This window comes from Grammomys surdaster, unplaced genomic scaffold, assembly GCF_004785775.1.
Source record: "Grammomys surdaster isolate TR1022 unplaced genomic scaffold, NIH_TR_1.0 125600, whole genome shotgun sequence".
NCBI lineage: Eukaryota > Metazoa > Chordata > Mammalia > Rodentia > Muridae > Grammomys > Grammomys surdaster.
The window spans coordinates 431798-452759 of NW_021620443.1; the positions used below are offsets into that span (position 1 = coordinate 431798).

A 20962-nucleotide genomic window follows, 5' to 3' on the forward strand; every position below is an offset into this window, starting at 1 on the left:
GAGTAATAATACTACAATGAATGTGGAAAAGATTCGTCTTCATTCTTGGGCTTGTTGCCTAAGTGAGTTGATTGTAGCATAAGAGTAGAGACTTGGTCATTTACAGCCCATTTGACCAACAGTTCAAAGCACAGAGGATAAAAGAAGAAAGAGATGTGATCAAGCACTTTGATGAGGTGGATCCTGATGACACCCTTTCCATTGGGTCTCATTTTCTCAATCTTGTTGCTTTAGGAAGGTTTCTAAGCAGCACATGCCTCTGGGAAGACACACTCAAACTGCAGCATAGATAAAGGCAACAAAATAATGGAAGCGTGGCTAGTGCACCCACTACATACCAACATGTTTCTTGCTTATGGACTGTGTGCTATTGCATATGAACTGTGAGGAGTAGCCTTCCTAAGTCTCCTGGAGCCTCTGTTCTCAGTGGTCTTCTAACACTCAGCAAGAATAGAAAATAGAAGGCAAGTGACTATGTAGCCCCTTCCAGTCAGTGTGGGTCCACTTGTCCACAGGGACACATGAACAGATGTGGACCGAGCCCATGCTGATGGGATATTTGGCCTGAGAGGTTTTGAACATACCACTCTTTCTACATGCTTTCATTACTTAGGGCACCACTGTTGCTTATGAAAGTCCACCCTCGTCCCAGGTCGGTTTCTGCATGTGACTGCCTTGACTGCCATCCCAGACACCACGTACAAATCTCTAATTAAGTGATCAGTAGCTTCCTTTTTCCTCTGCACTGCACACTCCCTACCCAGGGAGTGTGCATATTCTCTGCTTCTGCTGAGTGAAGAGCACCTTCCTCCACAGTGTTTGGATGGAATTGTTTGTAGAAGACGAGGGGACCAGAGGACCCCAATCTAAAAATAGAACAGTGAGTTGTCACAAATCATTTTTTTTTCCTGTTGAATGTTGTCTGACATTGGGCTATCTGGAAGCCATCTGCTCCATGAAGACTTGGAGAAATGTTAAAAATTATTTTAAAAATAGTTTAGCTAAAGTCTTGTAAGTCCGTCTCAGAAGCAAACCTTCCACAGAGTCTCCATGAGAGACTATAAGGGTGTAAGCGTGCTTGGGGATTATACTAGATCACCTGGAATGTGTGGAAACCTGGCAGGCAGAAGCTAGCCGGAGTGCCAGAGATTTGGGGGCAGGGAATAGAAAGAGTTAGAAGCACTGAGCCTGTGTGTCCAGAGTAGACAGCACAAAGCAAATGGAGGCTGCTTTTATACTGGCCTCTTTCCCTCCTCCCCTAGCCCCTGTCCACATCTAGTCTCTGTCAGTTGTCTTCTGACATACAGAGTATCCTGGGGTAGTTCATCTAAGCAGCTGTGGGGAGTGGTGCTGGCCAGAGGGCTCTGATATCCTTTTATATTGCCTGTGGGAGAGTCTGTAGGATTGGTCATGGGGACTGCCAGCACAAGCCACGCAGTCTAGGTATCAACTTGGAAGCTACTGAGAGTGACTTGAAGGTTGCAAGCAGACACAGTGGAAGTTGTCAGATCCCAAATAGTTTCTTGTATCAAACTCCAGCCTCAAGTTGCTGAGAAAGGGCAAGAGAGAGACCACCATGCATGATTTGTCCCAAAAGAAGAACGACTACAAACTGTTTTCCAAATGATAACTTATTTGGAATGGTATGGAACAGCTGGCTGCATAAAGACATCTAACTGCTTGTGTGAGAACACTGAACTCACATGCTAGGACTCTCCCAAGCCTAGACCACCAGCAAGCCTTTGATTGTAGGCTGATGTAGGTTGCCAGTCCCTCAACAATACCAGTACCAGTGAGCTCTTATTCTAAACACCTTCTGAAGCTTTGTATTTCCCAAGAAAGCGCCAACCTTTCTTTTTTTTTTTCCAGATGTACTAGTGGCCACCAAAGGAGGAAGGAAGGAAGAAATGATGGAAGGAAAGGAGGGAAGGATGGAAAGAGATAGGGAAGCAAGGAAAGAAGGTAGGATGAAGGAAAAAGGGAGAGAGGGAAGAAAGGAGGGAATGAAAAAAGGAATCGAACTGCCATGTGGAAATGCAGCATCTATTACAGAATATTAATTATTGTATCTTATTCTGTCAGAAAAAAAAGATGAAAACTTCGAAAATTCATCAAAACTAGACTAAAAATCTTACAGCAGTAGATAGACCTGTCATCAGCAATTACTAAGTCAGTAATGCAATATCTGAAGATTTAGATAGACAGTCCATGAGCTGGCAGAGGAGGCTGGCTTTATAGGCAGAGAAAAGTGAAAGAAAGCAAAGACAAAAATAAAGTATTTGGTTGGCGTTCATACCTGCTCCTGTTGAAAGAAGCAACTTGAAGAACAAATGCACATCATGGCAGGAAAGTCAAGGCAGCAGGAGTCTGAGAGAACAGTGGCACTCCATCCACAACCAGTGTGAGAAGGGTGAATACATGCTCAGCTCATTTCTAAATGATATACAGCCCAAGATCCTCTGACCAAGGGGTGGTTCTGCCCACAATTAAGATGGGTCTCCTGTGTAAATTAGTGTAGGTAAGATACACACACGCACATGTACACATACACACACACCATACACACACACATATGCACACATACATCCACACATCTACACATACACAATATATGCCACACACACGCACATACACACATACACACACACCACACACATATGCAAACATGCACACATACACACACCACACACATATGCAAACATGCACACACATATTGTACATGCACATACACATATACACACATAATGCACATACATATGCATACATACACACATGCACACACACACACACATATGCGCACACACACACACACACACACAGGCATGCCCAGAGGCCAATCCTCCAGGTTACCTAGAGTCTGCCAGTTCTAACCATCACAGAAGTGTAGAAAAGTCACTTTCCATATAAGATTAAAACTGAGAGGACCTCCATACCATGGTGGGCTTAAGGACACCAGGCCCTTGTTGATCAATAGCTGTAAATCTGCTTTTCTTGGAAACTGGCCTCTTCTTTTAGTTTAACCTCATGACACCTAGCACAAATAACTTCGCTCTGCTTTGTAGTCTGGTTTGATGGGCCTAGCGCAGAAGAAGCTCAGTGAGAAACAATGGATTCTGGAAATTCTATTTAACAGGAAGAAATAAACCTTACTATTTTTTTTTAACTAAAACAGCTGACCATTTTATTTTCACGTTTCCCAATGTAAGCGAAAACAGCCCCTTCTGTATCACTTCTTCCTCTCTGTTATGAAGGAAGGTCCTGGCCATGCGTCTAGTAAGCACGCAGGCTCAGCACCAAGATCTCCTGGTGAAACAGCACAATACAAAACGATGAAGAGCGAGCACTTCTGATCTTATCTGTCTGGCCGGGTCATGCCGGGCCGTGTGGGCACCATCATCGGGCGGGCGGGAGGTCTCATCCTGGGGGGGCCGGGCATCATGGGCATGTGGCCTCCCATGGGCGGTCTCATCCCAGGAGCTGGTCCCACAGGCATCACCCCAGGAGGAGGGGGGCCCATCATTGGCATCATGGGAGGGCCTCCCATGTGGGGTGCAGGCATCATGCCAGGTCGAGGAGGACCCGGGAGACTGGGGGGAGGCGGGATCATGGCCCCTGCAGGCGGAGGAGCAGAGAATGGAGCCGGAGGGATCTTTCCTTGTTGAAATGCAGCCGTTGTCTTGTCAATCAGTCTCTGGGCCTGCTCTTCCATCCATTTCTGGTAATAATCTTTCACATTCTCTTTGTGTTTCCGACCACTGCAGTGTGTCTTTCTCACAGATGGGGAATCGTGGGTAAGATATGTATCACAGTAGTCACAATAAAACTTAGGCATGATGCTCACAGGCCGTTGGCTACCCGGGTCCCCGCCGCCAGGAACTGACTAAACCTTACTATTAACAATGGCTAATTCTGAATAGTGAGAACGCTGGTGTTTTTTGCTTCTGACATTAGTAGGCAAAATACTTGTAATGAGAGAAAAAAAATAATCTTAAGAGCTGGCACCAGAATTTCTCCTGGGGAAATAAGTGAATCCTAGTACAGACAATTTTAGAAGACATCTCCTTAGCCTATGAGTGGTCCCCCCAAGACTCAAATGCTACAGGGGACCTTTCTTCTGCCTCTTTTCTAATTAGAGCTGGATGCCCAGTTATAATTACTGCCCTATCATTGATTACTCTCTACTAAAATCTTGGGCAACACAACCTCCACACTGGTCTTCAGTTTCATAAAAGAAAGAGAATTATGAGCGTCACCAAAGGCTGGGTTCCTTGGAGAGAAATGTGCACGTTCCAGTAGCCTTGTGCTACACTGCTGTGTGGTTGGGGCAGAGGGGATAGGTTCTGTTCTGAGTTATAGGAGAGTCTAGCCCAGAATAAATGCAATCTGCTCCTGTCCAAGGACCTTCTAAGAAATATGATAAATGTTTGTGTCTCAAGGCAGAGCAGTCTAGGAGTTTCCGATGGCTGGCATGGTATAGTCAGTCTGGAATATGATAGACCACAAACTCAGGGCTATAAACCAGCAACTGCCACCCTGACAGCCAGTAGTGGGCCACCTAGGGTCCCATAATTTCCTGTTTCCGTTTTTGTTTCCCAATGAATCCTGACTAAAATTAATTCACTCCTCAGTCTGGAATCTTTAAGAAGGGTTGAGATCTTTCAGACTTGTGCAACCGTAAAAGCCAAGTGCATGCCTACATGTGGCACAGACCTGTGAGGACATCAGGGGTGGGTAGAGGCATCCTGAGCAAGTGGGACAGAGTCACTGGGAGCAGAGGCACTCAGCATGACTGTGGTAGCTGAGTAGCCAGGAAGGAGAGCTGGGCCGGGAAAGCCAGGCTAACAGCCCAGGCCTTGGTCCTAACAGGTGCTAGAGAAGGTTTCCAGATAAAGCCTTAAACTTCAACTGTGGTTCTTCTAAGTCTAGTCCTTTCCTCCCACTTCTGGCTTCTTTCTTTCTCCCTCCTACATTTTTCTTTTCAATTTAAGCAAAACAGACCTTGAGTTTCTTGCTTCTGGAATGTTACTGAAAACAGCCAACTCAGAAAAGCTAGCTTTCCATAAATATCCAGATTTATGAAGAAAAGGACATGATAAGTGGGAAGCCACAGACATTCCTAACTTGAGCTTATTTGTTTGTTTGGCTTTTCTAGGGATGTGGTCGTCCAACGCACACATTCTTTTCAGATATATCCATTAGTGCTGGAATCAAGACCGAAATTCCTGAAGCTAATGGAGTTTATAGTCACTGACCCTCACGGCTCGTGACCAGAGCCAAGCTGAAAGTTATCACCCATTAAATAACAGTCAATGACATTTGGGGCTCTCATTCCTTCTCTTGTTGTCCCCTAACCATGTCAAAACAAGAAATTAAAACAAGAAAAGTTACCTCTCTTAATACCTTTATTCTCCCATCCACAATGTGCTACCACAGCAGCAGACTGGTGAGCCTTCATGTGCCTAGAAAGAAGAGCTGGTGGGGCTCTGCCCATCCATGCAAGGCACGTATGTTGTAGCCAGACACCATCTTGTAGTCAGTTATCTTTCCCATGCTTGATTCTAGCCCCTCTTGGAAAAAACAACCCTTGACCTCATCAGCTTAAATCCAATGACATAGGGACTTGCCTTTTTTTTTTGGAAAGTGACTTTTAAAAGAAGGAAGGGAGGAAGGAAGGAAGGAAGGAAGGAAGGAAGGAAGGAAGGAAGGAAGAAATAAATGAAGGGGAAAAGGAAGACGAAAGGAAAGGGGAAGGAGATGTAATGGTTTTGTTTTTCTCAAAACCTCCTATTCCTACTTCCCACCCACCTTTAGAAATGGGGGGTGGGGTGGGGATGGGGGTGGAAGGGGTGGCAGGTGTGAGTGCATGTGCGTGTGAATGCAGGTATATGCTTCCATGTTGTGCACAAGGAAGTTAGAGGACAACTTTGGTTTTGATTCTCACATTCCACTCTGTTAACGATCAGGATCTGTCTTGTTCATAGCCATGTACATTGCTCTAGCTGGTCCATGGGTTGTTGGGGATTCTCCTGGAATTCTCCTCGACCTCATAAAACAACACTGGCCCAGCTTTACGTAGGTGCTGGGGATTGGAACTCAACCCAGGTCTTCACACTCACTCAGCCACCTCTCAGCCCCGTCTTAGAGATTGTAAACAGTGCATCTCCCAATAGAAGATTAAGTTTTACCTCGATAATTGAAGCTCTTTGCTTTATTTTTGTCCCAATGAGAATACATGTTTAGGGTGTCTTTTTCTTTGTCATCTTTTACTAATAGAAATAAGTGATTTGGAAAAAAAGAGTGAATAAATCCTGTGAATTTACAGGATAAGTATGTCAAAATGATTTTGAAAATTTTTCACAGGAAATAAGAGTTGAGGAGGCAAATATATTTAATCCTAAGCAAGTTATTGACATATTGAATAATATTACATGATATCCCCCTAACTTATACAGCTCTATGTTTTGTTTCAATTCAAAATAAATGTCCTAAGTGATTCATATTTTTGCTCCTATAGAAGATACTTATGTGCCACAGTGGACATTTTCAAGAGACAATACAGAACATGTGCTTTGGTCTGAATACATACACCTCCCTAAATTTGTATGTTGAAATCCTGACCACCGAGGTGACAATATTGAAAGTGGAGCCTTTAAGATATGCGTATATAATCGGGGTGAAGCCTCGTCAGTAGGACCAGTGCCCTGCCATAAGGATCCTCCTGGCTTTTTTTTTTAACCTCCGGAGGTCATATATGGGAGGAATAAAAAAAAAAAACAAAAACAAAACAGATGACCAGTCTGCTTGGGACTTAGTTTTGGGCTTTTCAGTTTCAAGAAATGTAAGAAATAACCTTCTATTGTGTACAAGCTATCAGTCTGTGAGAGTTCATTATAGCAAATGGATGGACTAGAACCACCTTTATGTACAGAATCAAGCACGGGTGGAGGGAAGGAACCATGAGAGCCATTTTCCAGGACTCCACAGGAAGGCAGTCATCTACTTCTCTGGTTGACTTTTTGTTTGAGGAGCTGATCCACCCTTTACCACGACAGGGATTTAGATAACATCTTCTCCTGTGCCCCTTTGCTTTCAAGATGTCTTCTTGTTCAGGAGAGGAGCATTGGTTCCACTTGTCTTTTTATCATTCCTCCTAACCCCTCTCAACATTTTCCTTCCCACCCCAGAATTCCCACAGCCCTCTGCCCCTTTTCCTTTCTTTGGCCTCACTTGTGTCTCTTCAGACCCGAACTCTAAGCTTGTAGCCTGACGGTAAAAATCCAGCTGGAATATAAATGACTGCCAACCTGTCTTCACTAGCTGTGGTGAGTATCAGTTAGTTCTCCAAGGCTCAGTTAAAATGACTCTGTGGGATGCATGATCGCCAGGGTCGCTTGCACACACCTGCAGAGTTTTCACAATCACTTTGTGCTGCCTGGAAACCTCCAACAATCAGAGCGGTTGAGTACTTGGGGCAAGCAGGAGAACAAAGCCTCTTGTGTTGAGCAGGAAGGGTTCATTTCAAGGGGAGGTTAACAAATAAGGTGACATCTTGACTGTGTCAAATGTCACCATTTAACTTTCAACGATTTCAGTTTAGCCAAAGCAAATCCCTCTCCCTTCCTGGATTTTTTTCTAGCTTTCCCATGACTGCTGAACTTCATGTGTACTTTAAGTGAAATATAATCCCTGTGTTTCTCCCATGTTCATACTTGACACAGTCAACTGTTGCCTTCTTTGTGTCCAAGAACACTTTTAAAAGATTTGTGTAAGCTTCTTCTAAAGGACTTTCTTCCTTCCAGGTCTCCAGACAGGATATTGTATTTTACTAAGGGTAAATAATTTTTTACAGTGTCCAAAGCTTGAGTGTAGTTTCATGCCAGACACCCAACATAATTAAGGAGTCTCCTGAATTTGCCAAAATGTTTTCTATTTCTTCTTATTCAAAAGTATGAATTTGTGAAAATCCCAAGCAAGTTTATATTCACTATGTAAATAAATATACATATTTCAATATATTAAATTATCAATATGTTATAGATTATTGATCTGCCTTCAATTTAGTGCTTTGAATTTTGATGCTAAGGGCTGTGTGGTTATCCAGACCACATGTCTGCATGACGAGCTTGCTATTTAACTCAGAATGGACCAACCTTGAAGTAACAGGAGCCTCCTGAGTTCTGCTTCTAGGCACCATTTTTTTTTCCAGCTTCCAGTCTGTCTTCCGTCATCATCTGGCCTTCATAGCTAACTAGTTTATTCTGTTATGTGAATTGAATAGTGTATTAGAGTTCTCTAAAAGAATAGAACTAATAAAAAGATCAACAGCATCTTTGGAGGTTCCTTGTTTCATCATGTTAAGCGGGAGTTTTTCCTTTTTTAAATTTACAGGTTCTTTGAGTATATGTGATAGCTTCTGGTTAGGGATTTTTGTGTGTGTAAATTGGTATCTATGTCTCTGTACATTTCTCATACTTTTTCTTGGTTCATTTTTGTTTGTTTGATTGATTGTTTTCTCACTCTTCCTGAAGGTTTAAAGATTCAGCAAGTTAATCTTGTTTTTCTCTCTTAAGTCTCCCTTGCTTCTGTTCTGGTGAGGCTTGTACAATACTGTCCTCATTTATTTAGTTTTTGGCCCCTTCTAAGTGACAGGCTGATTCATGTTATCTTCTGGTTTGAGGTCATGGATTTCTCTAGTTTAGGCTTAGTTGGGGAACCCTTCTCTCGCCACTGGTTCAGAAGAATAACTTTGCTTGCTATGGTGATCAAGGCTGGCAGTTATTTCCTTTCCTGGTATCAAATACGTTGCTCCATGTCCTCATGTCCCTGTTATGCTGAAGGATCTAGTTATTTTGACAGATTTGCCTTAACAAATGGCTGGATGTTGTTCACTACTCTTCTTCTGTGCCTTGGTTACCTTAAGTAACAAGATATGGAGAGGATGTGTCTGCACAGGGCTCTAAATTCTTCTGTACCTTGATATTCGTTCCTTTCTGGAGTTGAGAACTTTGTGCTATTATTTAACTGGCTAGGTTTTCTGTGCCTTTAATTTGTACCTTAATCCTTTGCCTATACTGATTATTTGTAAATTTGGTCTTTCAATTGTGTTGTAGGGTCTTGCTTTATGCTGTTCACTACTTTTTTCCTCTACTTTTTTAACCACCTGACATTCTTTCTTCTACTTTATCTGTTCCTTTGGTAAGTGTGATGATTAATGTTGATTCTCAACTTAACAAAATCTAGAATCCCCTGGGAGAAGGACTGCTGGGTAGGCATGTGGGGGTTATCTCAGTTACGTTAGTTGATATATGAAGATAGTTTATCATTCGCATATATATTCCTGGTTTCTTCTGGCTATAAATACATGTGATCAGTAGCTACCAGATGACTTGACTTCACCGTCATGACAGATTGTAACCTGAAAGCTATAGAACAATGTTAATTCTTTCTTCCTTGGGTGTTTCTGTCAGAGGATTTCATCACAGTGACAGGAAAAGAAACTGAACCAACAAGGCCCTCCACTGAGCTTTTTATTTGACTTGGTGAACTGTTTTTTCCAAGCTCTGCTTTGATATTTTTTTCAGAATCTTCATCTTTTTGTCGAATTTTCTTTCTTAATACATTCATCTCTTTGTTTGAATTCACTGATCACTTAAAAACAAACTTTTAAACTCCTTGTTCAGAATTCCATTCACATTGATATTTTTGGATTCATTTATTGAAGAATTATGAACTTTTAGAGGAATTATGTTGCTTTTTTTCCTCCATGTTTCTGGTGTGTCTTGTCAAGATTTGCACATCATTGGGATAGAAACTGCTTCCCCTTTTGTGTAAGAGTCTCCTTCCTGTGGGAACTGGATCGCAGTGCTGCTTAGAGAAAACAGAACAAATCACAAGATAGTAATAACACATAAATAAAACACATCTGTTTTGACACCCATCTTATAGAAAGTCAATGTTGAAGAACTGAACTACTATCAGTAACAACAGAAAGAAACAGACAAAATAATAGAGAATAAAATCAAACACTGAATATTAATAATGGGGAAATGAAACTGAACAAAGGGTAATGGGGAGAGTGAAAAAAATTTAAAAGCAAGATTATTATATGAAGAAAGGAAAAAGGCAAGATATTACAAGATTCAACTAAAGAATAATAAGATATGTAAGCAAAACTGGGAGAGAGAGTGAGAGAGAGGTGGAAGCGGGAGAGAGAGAACAAGTTTAAAAATTCTCATAATTGAGGTACATGGATGGTAAAGACTTCTTCTTGGGTTCTCAAATAGTAGAATCTACCAGATCTATAGGTGCTGGGCCACAGCTGAAGCCATCGTAATTCCTCCAAGCTCCCACCAAGCAGGTTGGTTCTGAAATGTAGGGAGAGCCCTGCCCCTCATTACCCACCAGTATGATTAAATATATATTTTCTGTTGCAGGGCTATATTCATTCCAGAGCATCCCTAGAATTCCAGTGGGAGTGGAGGTTGGGGGAGGCACCCGTAGCTGCTGCTAGCCCTGGAGAGCTTCAGTGGCACATAAACTGGATCTGTGCCTACTTGTTTCAGAGACTCAGTCTGGTGCTCCCAGGGATTTTTGCAAATGTCTATGTTCTGAGCTATTTCCAAATGCCTCAGAGTATATGGATCCATTGAGTCCCACGCTGACAGGAGTGGAGCCAGGTGTGAGCACGGAGCCTCGTTCATGACAATCTCAGAGTTGCCTCAGTAACACAGTATATTGGCCTGTCTTGGTTTCACCACAGATCATGGAGCCATCAACCTACAAGTCCTCTTAGCCCCTGTTCCTACTGTTTACATTTTTAGTCAAATTTTTGCGATCCTTCCACTCTATAACTGCCCTTGTGACTCCAGTCTGTGGCAGGATCATCCCCAAGAGACCCTGAATTGGGATTGTTCATGTCTTCTGATTCCCCAGAATATTTTGGTCCTTTAATAGGACTCAGGATTCGTCTGGCTATAGCACTCCAAGCTATGGTGAATTATACAATGTTTATTCTCCAAAACGAACCTGCCATGCAGAGGGGTTTCTTTCTGACCACATCCTAGCCTTGGGTTTAAAGCTTCTAAAAAGCTTGCTTGTTCTTTCTGAGCCTGGGACTGCCAGGCCATTGTCACCAGAGCTGGCTACTCTTACCTGAGTGTCAGCAGAGCTGGCTGCTCTTCAGGGTTACCTGAGGGTCAGAATGGAATTCCCCTTCACTCCACCTGGGACCTGGCTTTGAGCTGAGGGATGCTTCCCAGTCTGTTCTGAGTTATCCTTTTGCTTTCTTGTGCTTTTTGGTTGTCTATTCCGCCACCTCTTAGATGGTAGAGTTTTCCTCTCTTCTCAGAGTGGAGTTTCTCTCCTTTGCCTTCATATTCCTCACTCTTAGAGATATTAAAAATGCACTTATATGGCCCTGTCATATCCAGGCCCCCTCCTCGTTTAATTTCCATGTGTCCCAGCACAACGTTTCCCTACATGGTTTTAATTTCTCTCATCTTCACAAATCTCAAAGTTATAGGAGGGTTCCGTTAGTCTCAGCATCTGACAAGTGGGGTGATCTCTAGCTTCCAAATCCAGGAAATCTACTACGTGTTTTGCTTGTTAGTTTACCAGAGACAGTCTCTACCGACTCCTGCCCCTAAATTCCCTTCATAGTGCTAAAGGGATGGAAACCTACCCTTCCATCCTGCTGTAATTAGAGAAGCTTTCCATCAGCACTTGGCCAGGCACTTTCTAGGGGCTGGGTTACCAGTTATATGCCAAGAGTAACTCTGACACGATCACAGAAAAGAAACATTAGTTATCACAGCAACAGCTGTTTAGCTATGCCTCCAAAATTCCATCCTCACTTGGGCCACATGCCTTCCACAGAGCACATATGCTGAGCACAGGCTAGTAGTGGTGACTGCAGTCTGAAGAGTTAACCCCTATGAGACATGAACATGGCTACTAGCTGACTGTTTCTTAGAAATTGTGCCTATAGGAGTCAAGGGTTTCCAGACTGTCCTGTACGTATACAAGGCTAAAAGGGTGGCTAAAGAGAAAACAGAAGGATTGAAAATGAAATAAGGAATCACGAATGGGTAATGACACATAATTTCACCTGGAAACTTCTTACTGTAGCAGAAGCAATAGATGGTCGTTTATTCTTGCAGCACCAAGGATGAATCCCAGAACCTTTCACATGTTAGGCAAGTGCTCTACTGCTGGGCTATAACCCCACCCCAGAAGAGATGATTTTTATACTGCTGTGAAGCCAGTGTGAACAATGCATACCTATGGTATATGCTGTACAACAGCACACTTCATTACACTATGCAAGAGTGAATGCAACCTCATTCGCTGACGAATGAACGAACTGATGAATGGCACTCTCAAAGTTCATTGCTGTTAGACACGGTAAGGATTAACTGATACATTCCCAGAAGGCCATAGTGAAGAATCAAATGCAAAGAATTTGGAGGGAGAGAAGTCAACAACACTAGAGGTCCTTCCACAGGAGGATGAGAAGACACCGGCTTCTCACTCCTTCATTTGCCAGCGTCACCCAGTGGCTGACACCAGAACTAGGAAATATACCATGGTGATAGGGCTGTGGCATGGCAGAGTGGGTGTGGGGTGAGGTCAGAGGGGGAAGACTGAGAGCAGAGGGCAAAGCTTTTTTTCTTTCCATCCATGGACAGAGTACAGGTGACTCGGTGTAAATGGTTGAGGATGCTTCAGGGGTTCCCTGAGCTTCCAAGCTAGGCTCATCTGGTTCCTATCACCTGACTGAGAACAGCAGCAGCCAGTGGCCACTCCACATGCACAGGATGGAGCAAATCTGCATCTTGACAACTCCGATGACTGCCTGCCATTCCTTGAAGGCATATCTTTAAATAGACATGCTAATGGTCTCAAAAGTGGTTGGAGGCTTACAAAAACAAGTGATGTTTCTCAAATACCCACATTTCTAGACTGGGACATATAGCTATGGGTGTTTCTGCTGCAGGAAACACCATATTCTGACATCTCTCCTAAATGAACCATATGGCTGGGGTTTCTAATACCTATAATTATGGGTATATTCTAAAGAATATGAGGCAGCTTAGTAAAGGGGGCCTTTTTTTTCCCTTAAGACAACCCAATTCTCTGGTGATAGGTTGTTGAATGAAATAATGAATAAAATCCACTGTTAGTGCCGTTTTGTTACACACCTTAATGCTTTACAAGTGAAAGACACACAAAACTTTTATATCAGCACAATAGCTGGGCTACTGCCTAACCTCCACTACTGATAGAATCTACCTCCTGCTAATAATTCCTCCCGCTGTAATAATTGAGTTACAACTTACTCCTTCCTGTATTTTATCTTATTTCTGTGTTCTGCTCTGGACCCAGAGAACTGGGCTGCTCCTTCACATGACAGCCATGCCTCTCTGTCCTGTACTACTCTCAGGCATGGCGGCTCTACTCCACCTCTCCCAGCATGGCGGCTCTCTCTCTCTTCCTCCTCCCCTTCTCCTTCCCCCTCCTCCCTCTCCTCCTCCTTCCAGTCCCAAGCCCGGGAATCCATTGGCTGCCAGCATCTTTATTTACCAATCAGAATCAACTGGGGGGCAGAGTCCCTCAGTGTCTTAGTGCAGACAGTCAGACTCTCATGCAGACAATTTGGGAGACTCAAATTAACATTAGAATACAAACAGCATTAGGTCAAACTCACTACAATAGATTGAATAGTTAAATAAAATATGGCATACATTGCATTGAGAATTATTTAAATCAGCATTGACAAAATAAGAGCGGACACAGGCTGCAGCATGGAGGAGAAAAGCTAAACACGGGGTTTGGGGGGTGGTGGAAATACTGAATGGAAAAAAGTCAAATTCACAAACCAAACACAGAATGGCGGCTGCCAGGAGCTGGGAGGGTGGGGGAGAAGTTTGTGTTTAGTGAGGACAGAGTCACAATTTGGAATGGTGGAATATGTGGGAAATGGATGGTGTATGTTCTTACTTCATAATCTAAACCTACCTGTGAATACATTGAACTCTAACTTTGAAAAAGCTAAAGCCCTCAATTTTTACCAGCATATAAAACTTTACCTTGTGGTTTCCTTCTGAGGTCGGGCATTTACAGCATCTGAGAACAGCTTTCTCAGGCACCTTCTGAGTCATCAGACTTGCTCTCATGACCCCTAACACAATCTTGTCTTGGATTTTCTTGGGTCTTTTAGTATAAGATAGTGCTGCCCTTAGGAAGAAAGTGGGTCAGGGAGCACAGACTGAGTGAGAGAAATATGTCTCTACCAGGGAACTTGGAGCAGGGCCCTTCAGCTGCTGACACGGAATATCATAGAATAAGAAACCTACAAACAACAGTGGTTGACTTGGCTTGTTGTTTTGGAGGCTGAGAAAGCCAAGGTCATGGGTTCCCACGTGCTGGGGCAGCTTCTTGCTCAACCATGATGTGTAAGAAGGCAATGCATGGTAAGGGGACATCTGAGAGAAATCTAAAGGGCTAAACAAGCTTTTATAGACAAACCACTCTCGTTATGAGGCCACTAATCCATTCACAAGGAAAGGTTGCCCATGACTTAATCACCTCTTAAAAACCCATTTCTCAATGATGTTATACTGAAGATTAAGATTTGGAAACACAGTGAGCCTAGGTAATTGTAGTAGTGTTTAAACCAAGGAACAAAGGTAAGGTCATCACTTAGAAAAATGAACAAGGAAGAGCACAGGAACCTGTGGAGGGCATTGTTGAAACCATCACCCTTTAGGACTTAGGGACACAGAGTTATTACCTGACTTAGGACATACTCAACTTGAAGAAGTATTTTTGATGAAGGTTCTAGGCTCCTGAGGACTTGCCATCACTCTCCTGCTTTTTAATTTATACTGGTTCCTTCCATTGGCTAAAACTAACCCAATGCCAGACAGCAAAGGAGCTCTCTGATATCTCTTCAGTGGGTTATATCTTCCTCAATGACATTGTTATATGATGGTTTTTAAAAAATAATTCTAAAATTATAGTCTGTTGACCGGATTATGTTCATTATTTACAATAAAAGCTGAGGTCTGAGAGCAGCTAACTGTCTTTCTTCCTCCTCTTCCTCCTTCTCCTCTTCTTCTTCTTCTTTCTCCTCTTTTAAATCTCCCTCTCTCCCCCCTCCCTGAATCCCTCCCTTTCCCCCTCCTCCCACTTCTTTCTGCAGGTGGGACCTAGAACCCTGGGTAGGCACTCATAACTAGACCACCGTCATCCCAGCTCTTAGGAATGGTTCTTGTGCAACTCTGGCTAGTTTACACAGGAGAACATTCAATTCACTCTCAGCTCCCTCTTAGTTCTTCACTGGGCTATAACTTGTTTCCATTTGATCTTTCACTATTTGGCTAAAAAGACAGATTGCACATGGGCCCGGAACTTATAGCTGGGGAAGTCATAAACTAGGAGAGAGCCTATTAGCATTTACTCTGTTAAATGGACATAGAAATAAACTCCCCCCTGCTACTTGTCTTAGTCCTCACAAACGAATGCATCTCTCAAGCTTCATCAGAAGAGCTTCTCTTGGAAGAAGATGGCACTAACACAGAAATCTACAACCTTTCAACGGGCAGAGGACAAGAGACTGTGGGGTGCTCAGCCCTAGGTGGGACATAAATCACATCCTCTCCTCCAGAGAGGTCAGGGATTCTCATGGAACAGGCAGGGGAACAATTGTAAGAGGTAGAGGTTGTGGAGGACTGTAACAAAAGAATGGTTTCCAGACATGACAGGGCCATTGTTATACATGAACTCACAGTGGCTTTGACTGTATACACAAGGCCTGCACTAGATCAAGCCAGCCAAAATGACAGGGCACGTGGGGGAAGGGACTTATGAGGTACCATCCCTAGCTGAGGAAGAGGCGATAGATGGCTGCTAGAGTCAGTTTTCTTCAGGAAGAGGCCTCTGAAAGTCATTCATGCTCCAGTAGACGGTCATACATCCATATGCACAAAAGAAGCAGCACCGAGTGGATTCAATGGGTTTTTTAAAGAGCACATGAAGTTCACAAGAGAAAGTATGTGTGTGTGTGTGGGGGGGGGGGTGATAGAGAAAACCTTTGAAAGGAGGGGATGGGTGTGAGTTTTATTAAAACACATTATATGCATGAATGAAATTCTCAAATAATAAAACTAATAAAATTAATTAAAAGAAAATTTGATTACCTTTAGAGCATCAGAAACTTTGGACAATTTATTCCTGAGCTGTTGCCAGAAACATAAATTGGTGTGGATGAAGTCTTAAAAGCAGATTGGGCGAGAATGTTGGGAACGGAAAATGAGAGTACACAGCATCTATAATGTGGGGGTGATACTGACCTGTGAGCATCTACTGTGCTGCTGCCGTGTGTGTGTGTGTGTGTGTGTGTGTGTGTGTGTGTGTCTATATACTGAATCCAGAAGCCTAGAACAATTGAGCACACCATAAGCATTTGTTTGTATGCTGAAATTACTGAATGGGTGGAAATGGAGAGACCCCTTTCCTGGCCCCCATGTGATCTCACTCCATAACAAAAGACAAGTATGGTGGTTTGGTTGTTTAGGTATTTTTATCTTGTCTTTTGTTTTAACCAGGATATCACTGTATAGCTAAGGCTGACACAAGCTCTTGGCCCAACTTCCCCAGTGGTAGGACTACAGGTCTATGCCATAATACCCAGAGCTGTTAAATAATAAATGTTCAAGCAGATGACTCTGGTGGGAAATGATGGGACCTTCATTTAGGAGAGGAAATCTGTGAAAGAAGTTTATTGAAGTTCCTATCTTGAGTGGCATAGTAATTAGACCCTGTGCCCATCTTCTCTCTTTTTGTCTCTCAGGAAGTGAGCATCTCGGCTGTGCCTCATGCTCTCCCTGTGGTGTTCTGTCTTATCACAAGTATCCAAAATGATGGGGCCTAGTGACCATGCACAGAAACCTCTGAAAGGATAAGAAAAACTAAGTCTTTCTTCTCTTTAGTGGTTTCTTTCATGTATTTGTCACCGAGACAGAAATCTAACAAAAATAACAAACATATTTGGTCATAGTTCTATATGACATGGAAGCCTATAGATGAAAGACCAGAGTGAACAATCCCTTTTCGTGTTTAAGTTGGCAAAGTGAAAACGTCCATGAAAAATGTGTTTGTACAAAAGGGTCTGAGCTAATGAAATAGACCTGGGGCAAGTGGCTGGCAGGGCCTGTCTGTCCAGAGCTTTGGTATCTCTGTGCAGCATTCCTTTTTCCTATACGTGGGGCAGAACTCTTTCTATAATTGGGACAGGGCATCTTGTGATGACTATTATGCTATAAATGAGAGAATTTTATTTTATTTTATTTTATTTTATTTTATTTTATTTTATTTTATTTTTTTAGAGAGAGAGAGAGCTCTTATGTGAACAAGCAGCTAGCTGTGGAGGAAGGAGATTCCGGATTCTATGACCCACGTTGGGGAAGGGTCTCTCTATAGCTTGCCTTGAGGAAATATCTTAGTCACTGTTCGATTGCTATGAAGAGACAATGATGGAGGCAATTCTTATCAAAGAAAGCATTTAATCATGGGCTTGCTTACAGTTTCAGAGGCTAGTCTATTATTATCATGGAAGCACACAGGCGGACATGGTGCTGGAGAAAAGCAGCATCCTGATCCTTAGGCTTTGACTTTTCAAACCTCAAAGCCCACCCCAGGGATACACTTCTTTCTTCCCACAAGGCCACACTTCCTAACTCTTTCAAATAGTACTGCTCCCTGGTGAATAAATATTCAAATACATGAGCCTATGGGGACCATTCTTACTCAAACCAATATAGAAGGGTGGCAGACTGGAGGGCAGGGGAGGATAAGGAAAAATTTAGCATCAGGAGCCTTCACAGAGGGATATCACTATCTAGGCCCCCCCCCCCCCCGAGTGTAATGATTTAGTATAAAGAGAGAGTCCAGTCTGAGGTCCTTGCTTGAGAAGATAATTCAGCTCTTTTCCATATCCAAAACGAATTCTGGCCAAGTCACACTTAAAAGGAAGAGGTGCCTGGATTCTGTCACATCAGGAAAAGCTAGTGCTGTTTTTCAGGCTGAGCCTTTCCAGAGCTTTGGGGATGTGTTTACACTGCAGACATTTCTGCAGCCACCTTCCCAGCCATTGTTCTGGGAAGCGCAGAAGGACTGTTTACACAGAGCTTTCAGTAAAGGCAGACAGAGTGGCTAGGTAGTAGTCCCAGCAGCCAGTTAGAACAAAGCTGACTTTTTCCTCTTGGTTTCTGCAGATGGACAGCTGGTGGGTGAAACATTTCCGAAGCTACACACTTAACTCTGCACCCCTGACTCACTTTGGTCCCGCATCTGCAAACTTCCTAGTTGAAAACCACAAAGCTTTCTGTACCTTTGCTCTTCTCCGCTTACAAAACACGGTCCATTCCTAGGCCTCTCCTTCCTAGCAACCTTGCCTCCAGGTTTCCCAGCCTAGCACCCTGCTCCTCTCCCCCTTTACCTTGTCCTCAGGCTCCCTGGCTTGTCTCTCTTCTTGAGTCACTAAACATATTAATCCAACCCCTGCCCCCAAGACACACATGCACCATCTGGCTAGGAAGCACCATCTGGCTAGGAAGAAGAGCAAGGATGATAAGGAGATCTTTCCTCATCCATTGCAGGGTCACATCTGGCTCTGTTGTAACAAAGGACAGGTTAGCCAGAGAGAAGCATGGCAGATTCATGTCTACATGATATTGGCCCTTCAGAAGCCAAGACCCAAAGGCTAGGGAAAATAATCCATTTATGCTTAATATTGTGAAGCGGAGACTACGGTGTTGAGATGTGATTGAATGGGAGTTTGAACTAAGGGAAAGAGATGGAAGAGAAACCCAGCCAGGCAAGTCTGCTCTAACCAGAAGTCTTCCAGATAGCTCTGTGCAGCCTTCCTTCCTTCAGCCGGCAGATGTAGGGCAGGACCCCTCTGTGATGAGGGCATTTGAGGGAAGAAAAAACAAAGATAATGGCCTACCTATGCTTCATGGCTTCTTATGGGAAAGAGGAGGTCTGATTCTTAGGACCTGCATTAGGGAGGAGGAATTTTGGTTTCTGTGACTTACTTTGGAGAGGGATGTGAGGTGGGAGACAGAAAGTCAGAAGGGTAGAGAGACCTGGATTCTAAAGAATTCAGGTCTCCTTTAATTCAAAACACTCAGCAAAAACCAAAGCCAAAACTGCTGTGGTATTCTGAGCCCTAGCAAAAGACACCTAACTCGTTGGGCTGGGAGCCAGGAGCATTGTTGACACCACACCCAGCCCTTGGGGATGGTGAAGAGGAAGGACAGTCACAGTAAGAGGCAAGCTAAGAGAGGAAAGGAAGGGGAGAAATGTGGATCTACTGGCCCTTAGAACTGACAACATGAACAGACTCCTGATGGGCAATGCACAGGGGCCCCAGCTACTAGCCAGGCAGACTCTGGGAGCTACCACATAGGATCACAGAAGGAATGCAAGCAGTATCTGTCCACCCTAGAGCAAGGAGCAATAGTGACAGACTCTCAAAGCTGGCCAGGCAGACTCTGAGAGCTACCGCATAGGATCACAGAAGGAAGGCAACCAGTATCTGTCCACCCTAGAGCAAGGAGCAAGAGTGACAGACTCTCAAAGCTGGCCAGGCAGACTCTGGGAGCTACCACATAGGATCACAGAAGGAAGGCAACCAGTATCTGTCCACCCTAGAGCAAGGAGCATAGTGAAAGACTCTCAAAGCTGGCAATGGCAGTCAGTGGTCAATGTTACCTATGGTGAGTGTAGAAACAGGAGTGCTTAGGGCCATGGCAAGAGCCCCGGGTGATGACTACCATTATGGTGCTGACAGGTCCTAGATGGGTTTAGTGCTGAAGTTGCATGATCCAGGATGGACCAGCTCAGCCTGTCCGAGAAGCACCATAGACAGTTAGCTAGCTGATGGACTGAGAAAGAGATTTCATGATCTTATTGGCAAACTATCCAAGTGTACAGACATGGGGGCTAGGGTCCTCCAGGAGACCCTGCTATGGAGGACCATCCTTACCCAGGCTGGTAGCTGGGATATACTTTCCTTCCTGAGTCTATTATCTCTCTATGCTTGTTTCTACATAAATGAGCCTAAAAAAAATCAAGATATAGTCACTCGCATACCATGATACAGCTGAAGCTAAGTTGTTCATCTGACCAAAGAAGATACCATGCTTGAGAGACGAAGCCAAACTCCTCAGAGAGCCAGCTTCAACAGACATGGTAGTGACTCCCTCTGCCTTCATGCTCACATTAAAGGGCAACCTGAAGCTGCTCAATTTAAACAACCAGCTATCTTTCCATTGTTTTGTCTTTGCGTCTACACAAGGACAGAAACTTCCAGAACTACTTCTTCTTATCATCCCACCAAGACATTTGTTCTACTTTCCTCTAGAATAAAGTGTAGTGCATAAACATACCATAAGCAAAACCAGTTGAAATCCTTACTTGGTTGGGCAGAATGGCTTGTAAAGCTTGGAATCAATTAAGCTACATAGAAAGATCCTCCCTTCCTTCCTCCCTCCCTTCCTCCCTTCCTCCCTTCCTTCCTTCCTTCTTTCCTTCCTTCCTTCCTTCCTTCTCCCTTCCTTCCTTCTTTCTTTCCTTCTTTCCTTCTTTCCTTCCTTCCTTCCTTCCTTCCTTCTTCCTTCCTCCCTTCCTTCCTTCCTTCCTTCCTTCCTTCCTACCTTCCTTCCTTCCTTCCATCATTCCTTCTTTCTCCCCTTCCTTCCTTCTTTCCTCCCCTTCCTTCCTTCCTTCTTTCCTCTCCTCCCTTCCTTCATCCCTTCCTTCTTTCTTCCCTTTCCTTTCTCCCTCCCTCCCTCCCTCCCTCCCTCCCTTCCTTCCTTCCTTCCTTCCTTCCTTCCTTCTTTCCTTCCTTCCTTCCTTCCTTCTCCCTTCCTTCCTTCTTTCTTTCCTTCTTTCCTTC

At 43.6% G+C, this 20962-nt stretch overlaps 1 pseudogene; it reads right to left on the bottom strand.

The window, feature by feature from the left end:
• Nucleotides 1–3352: 3352 nt before the first annotated feature.
• LOC114638401 lies at nucleotides 3353–3832 on the bottom strand (annotated as a pseudogene).
• Nucleotides 3833–20962: the final 17130 nt, after the last annotated feature.